The sequence below is a fragment of the Anopheles stephensi genome, chromosome 2, assembly GCF_013141755.1.
Source record: "Anopheles stephensi strain Indian chromosome 2, UCI_ANSTEP_V1.0, whole genome shotgun sequence".
Lineage (NCBI taxonomy): Eukaryota > Metazoa > Arthropoda > Insecta > Diptera > Culicidae > Anopheles > Anopheles stephensi.
Window position 1 is genome coordinate 64,722,103 of NC_050202.1, and position 6,392 is coordinate 64,728,494.

A 6,392-nucleotide genomic window follows, 5' to 3' on the forward strand; every position below is an offset into this window, starting at 1 on the left:
TGTTTGTTGAAAGTTCGACCTTCCGCGACGCACCGAACGGAGGCAAGAGAGCCAATTTTCCCCGAGCCACGATCGCTCCCGATTCTCTCTGCACCACTCTCACCAGATTGAGGGGAGATCTGGTCTTGGTGAAGATCACCCCCCCGGGGGTTTTTTCACCATCTCCTTTCGAAGCTCAGGTGCGTGGCGCCAGAATGGGAACATCATCGTCCGGTGACCGATCCGGGAGAGTCTATTCGGGGGGTCTTATTTGCGGTGAGAAAGCTTAGCTCTCGCGATCTTCTGCTCGCATATCTCAGCGTTCCACATTTGTTTTGTACGGACCGGGTGGTAGCATAGTTTTTCCGTTCGACCTTCCGCGAGCCGTTGCTAGAATGCTAGAACGGGAAGGCAATAAACGTGCAAGAGGCTGAAGATGAAAATGAATTGGAACGCAACGAATCGCGACTGCTAGGGAGAAAGGGGGATAGAGAGAGAGAAAGAGCGAGAATAGGACCGATGCTCGCGTCCATGAAAGAAAGTTCCACCATGGTTCGTCCCATCGTTTGTTGGGAGTTTTCGGGCGCTTTCGGGGTGAGAATGTTGCATTTTCTGTGGGCAAACCACCATAGTTCCAGCGTTGAAAGCATGGGAAAGACACTTTTTTCGAAAACGTTACTCTTTTCGCTCCTTTCTGGAACGCGGGAGATGCACAATCCGTCCTCTGCAGAAATGGGGGTTTCTGGCCTCCTCATCTTAAGAGGATCTCTCTCTCTCTCTCTCGTCTCTTAAAGCTCTCTCGCGAAGACTTTCTTTCGATCTTGGCGAACCGTTTTTTTCTGCTCTCGCTATTGTGTTCATCGCTTTCTTCTCATTCTTGATCATCAAACCAACCACCACGGGACCCACCGACAACCCTCCGAATGCGTACCCGACAACCCCCTGCCGTGTGTACGGTAGCAATCGGTTTTGCCTTCCCACCGTGCCAGACGGTCTGATGTGGCTGACGTTTTAGCGCCAGCCTTGTGGGGCTTTGAATTCTTGACGAAGAACGGGCAGGGATAGTAATAGAAAAAAAGGTGAAGAAGTTAGTAGTTAAGAAAAAGTCTTGTAGTCAACATCAACCGACATTTGCTTTGCGCATTCCGTGTCGCGCCGAGTGCGCGAATGCTGTTGTTTGACAGAACGGTTCAAGATATCGTTCATAGGAAGAATTTTTCTGTCAACTATGATGATTGATCTCTTAACGCTACGGGACATGCTGCTGATGCTATGCTATATTTAGAATTCATTGGGCAGGCAAAAAGTAAAACGCGATGCTAATCACGTCTGACAATCGCTGGTGACGCTGGAAGGATGTCGTGCGATGACAGTTAAGTATAATTATTATGCTCGTTATATTCTAAAAGTTTGGAAACATGATTTGATTAATGCTTAAGCGCGCTCTCTTCGTTCGTAGTGAGATTTTCACGATTTCTTATTTACGATCTGTTCGATCATCCCTCCTTAGAGGTTGTGGTGAATGGTTGGCCTCTAGGTGCGAGGGTGAATAGGTCCTGATTAGCTTAGATTGCAGTACCGATGATGTATTAGATCGAATGAACACGACCTCCAGGTCTCGCCGAGAAGAATTTCCTGCTTGTATGTAATTAGAATCGCTCATTTCTTTACTTCCAATATTCTCCACAGAAATTGCGGAACTTGGGGTTAAAATGAAAAAATTTACACGTTCATATATATGGAATATACTTTTTTAATTGAAAATTCGAACATTTGAATGCTTTTTGTCTCTGATAAGCGATTTTCAATAGTACAAACTTTTACCGACAGAATATATACAAATATTCAGGAACTCTCATACCTTTGAATTGAAGTGTCATTCTACCGACTACATTAAACCAAGTGCAGTGCACCCAACGAAGCGGTTAAAAAAACACCAAACAGTGAAGGACGACGACAACCCGGCAACGGAATGTCCGCCAGCATATGGTATGTTGATATATTCACTTCGCCATCGCAACATTACAGCAGGATAGGTTCGAACTCGGGAGGCTCCCGGGGGCTGCTATGCTGCCCAATGCGAGCGAACATGTGAGAACGAGCATGAACCGATGGCGACCGATTTTACATGCGCTTCGAGTGTTGTAAGCATAAGCGTACAAACAACGGCAGGCCCCGGAACCGATCGCTAACTCGAGATCCTCCCACGACAACGGCGACCGTGGCCTTTCCTAGCGGTGTGTGTACAGTTAGATGATTTTCAAGTGCGACTAAACGAGCTCGCGAGCAAACGGCTGCGGCTGGGGGATGGTAGGTGATGGAGGCGGTGGTGTTAAAAAAAAAAACGACATGCTTTTGAGACGATCATCAGCAGCAAAACCCTACGTGGCTGGCTGATCGTGGATAACGAGGGAACAAAGGTGGGCCAGGGTCAGGCATGCAGCTGCAGGCGGTACGGCTGCTGGTACATGGAGAAATGGCTCTAATTGTGGAATTGTACGTGATTTTTGGTCTGAAAGTGTCCCAGGAGGAGGAGGAGGGGCGGATTTGAAGAGTGCACCGAACGCAACGATTTCAAGATCTCGTTAAGCGAGTCCTCTTCTGTTCTTTTCCTGAAGGGTGTGGCGGGTTTTTTGGGAGTGAAATTCTTAACGAGTCAAATATGTTAGCGCGTGCTTGTTGGTGGCGGTGGTGCATTGCTGGACAGAGGTTGAGAGTACCTGAGTAAACTATGAACGCGGTTATGTATGTCACCCTGAGAAGCATTTATGATATTTGGAAGTTGTTGTTAAGTGATAAAGCCTCATCATGGTCGAAACAGTTGCTAAAGGCTTTGAAGTAGCTGTAAAGCAAAAGCTTCAACATTATTTTGCTTAACCAAAATACGAATTGATTTAGGGTGATAGTTCTACCTGAAAGCCATCACTTACGTGTGAGCGTTTTTGTTTGTTTGTTTGGCTTTAAATTTGAATCTTTCGTAACAAAAAGCCGCAGCCACATTTCATTTGTCCACAATTCCCATCACCCAAAATTGTCCGGGAAATTGGGAGCACTCACCACCACCACGGAGGAAGGCGGATGTCTAAAGGCAGACCTGGAGCTGGTGCGAAAGATTGGTTCCCTCGCCCGACAAACGCTCGCTACAGTTAGCGCCCACAGTCCGATGAAATCTGTTTTAATTGATGTTTGTTGGGGCTCTGAAATAGAATAAGAGAAACGTTTTTTTCTCTGCTTCTTGTTGTGGTTGTTGTGCCGTGTGACTCCTCACGTTTTTTGGACCTCGCCTGGGTAGCGCCCGCTAACCGCTAGCTAGCCAGCTTTTTTGTTGTATGCGGCTTGCGCTCTCAGATCACCGATCTGTTTCAGTCCACCAGTTGCCCGGTGCCAGAAGGTAGCAAACCCGATTCGATACTACTAAACGCCACTCGCGAGACTCTGGGGTGATGGATTCTTTTTTTCCCTTTCTTCTTTTTCCCGCTGTTGCTGTACGACGATAAACTAATTATAGAACTACCGTTTCTAATCTAATTTAATCGCGAGCCTATCAATTTTTCTCCATTTTCATCTGCGTTGCGCTACGGACGCGATGGGTCCGCTCGCTGCACAACCGGTTTATCGATCTGCGTTCGTTGTCTTTCCAGTGCCTCCCCATTTGGGGTGGTGGTGCTGGCTGCTGCTGATGTGTGTGTGTGTGTCTTTTCTTTCTTCTCAGTTTAGTACATTGCACAGCAGCAGGGTCTTTGTCGCAACGACGATGCGGCCTTAAATTGTCATTCTCTTTTTTCCGTTTGCATCCGTTGGATTCGTTTCGGTTACATAGTTTTTCTACTGTTTTTAATTTGTCGGTAAAATAAAAGATTTCTTTGACAAATTTGCACACCGTAGTGTACAGGTTGACGGGGAACCGTTGATTTATTTAAGTGAAGATCCTTGGATGGATTGGGAAGGATTTTTTTTGTTTGTTTAAATGTGACTACCGTTTTGCTAAAAGCGGACATACAAAAAGAAGATAGAATTCAATTTGGCATAGGAGAAATTTATTTCTTCAAATGGTAAAAAATAGTTTAAATATCGCCATCGTCTGCCACTCTAATATTCATTCTGGCGGACCCATCAACGCCATGAATATGCCATCAAAGTTTGGACCTACCGTTTTCTCCTCTGTCCTTATGGACGACCCAAATAAAATGTTGCGAGCTGGATGTCATTCTCAGGACGTGTCCAGCTCATTGGACTCTGGCGATTCTAATTTGTAGGTTGGTAGCGAGATTATTGTTCCTGCAGACATACAGAGCCAAAATTCATACTGAACAACTTCCTCTCAACCGCAGCTTAAGAGAGTTTTATAGGTTAACAGCTTCGTCAAACGCGATAGGTCTATCGAGTGGAGAAGTGCCTCTGGTTGTAGTATGATACTCGAAAATCAACAATTATTCGGATAGGTAAATTCTTTTAGGTAATATTGGTCCCGTCGATAAAAATAATGAATAAATGGTGATAACATGAAAAATACAAAAAATAAGTGAAAATTTTAATTTTTATTAAACTTTATTATTTTCAATCATTTGCTCAAGATTTTTATCTTTTGCTCAATAAACTAGAGTTCGCCTAGTTCTGCTATGCACTGCGCGTGGAGGAAAGAGAAAATTAAATTGAAATTGAAAAAGATTATGCTAACGGTGTAGATAATTCGCGCTAATTTTCGTGATTTGTTTAATTCCACTCGTATAACATATGAAACGAAAACTGTACATGTTGACATAGATTGGTGCCTGCAGAAGATTGCAATATCTCGCCAGCAGTGAGAACGTGTGCTTAAAAAATACTTAGTAGAACTGCCAACTCCCGAACACGATAGACCAACGGAGCACCGGACACGGACACAGTCATTCCCTGTCCCGATATCCGATGTACGACAGCGTTGTACTACATCGTTAAACCATTACCCCCGTAATCGACCGTCCGATCATCGTGGTGGTCGATAAATTTTCATCCCAAGACATCATCGACGCTAGTTCATTGTCTTGCGCTATGTTGGCTTGTCCCGCAGCCAGTCTCGTTTGTATGTACTTGCAATCGTAATGTGTGTGGCTGTGTTTTTTGTTTCTGCTTTTATTCGTTTAAAACATTTTTCATCTTAAGAATCGTAAGCCTCAACTAAACCGCCTATTGTTTCAACCATTTAAAATACGGCGCCGTAACACCCATAACGGACGGGGAGGATCGTCCGCGAACGAGAATAGAATAGAGTCTTGTGAAAGCAAAATGGTCGATCGTCGAGCGTAGAGGACTGCCACATCCGTGTCCGCAAAAGGCTCGAAGTGGTTTCGCCCGTGTATCTTATCGCCCTACCGCTGGCACAGTTTTCCGCCCACTGTGGGGTGAAACGCGCGTACATGGGGTCAACCTGTACGCGACGCGGGCAGGGGTCAACCCGTACACCCGAGAACGCCTAACCCACATTTTTTATCACTCGCGGTTAGGGAGGTAGAACAAGGGTTTTAGAAAAGATCTCACATTGCGACAATTTGCTGCTATTTTTTTTTCTTTAAATTTTATTATTATCATTTCGCTCGTTAGCTTGTTCCGCGTTCCCGTTTTCATCGTTAAGCCTGTGTGTTACGTACGCCTTCCCGGGGGGTGAATTCTAAGCATGCTGATGCTGTTCGTACCGGGAAAAAATGGTGGGTGTGGGAGACTGTGAGAGCAAAACGGCAAAGGAAAAAAGACTTCAACCAATGTAAGCGAACCTTTTACACACAATCTTCGTGGAAATCCATCCACTCCCCCCGCTCTAGTGTAAGATCATCAGTCCTCCCATTCTTCCTCGGTTCTTTGATTCGTTTCCTGTCCGATTCTCTTTCCCAGCGGGCTGGGTCCGCCAAGGTTCCTGCTTCTTCCACCCGCGTAATGGCTTGTAATTGTCTCCCGGGTCTGGTGGTATTAGCACGGGTACCGTAACCACTGCGAGCGTGTGCAGACGACGACGATCACCGTGCAAGCCAGCAACCGTAAACGAGGTAGAATCTTCGATCCGAAATGCATCTGGAGCAGTAGTGTTGTGTGCATGCGCTGCTAGTTGATGTGCTTGTTGAGGACCACGGAGTGGAAGTGTTGGTTGGGGTGTGCGCCCGACTATAGGGCGGATCAATTTTATTATTTCATAATGGGAACGGTAAAAGCTATGATCCCATTGAGAACCGTATATAATGTCGTTACAATGAACCAATTTATATTTTAAAGTGCAGTTTTCGGATGCTCTAAATACGAATTTGTTAGGTTGCTTAATTGTACTTTTGACATTGTTTCTCCATTTAATGACATTTTTATTTTTACTCAGCAGCAAACTTCTGGTAAGATATGCTTTATTTACCTTATGGGAAGACATGAAAGTAAAATGCATCTTGCAAGAA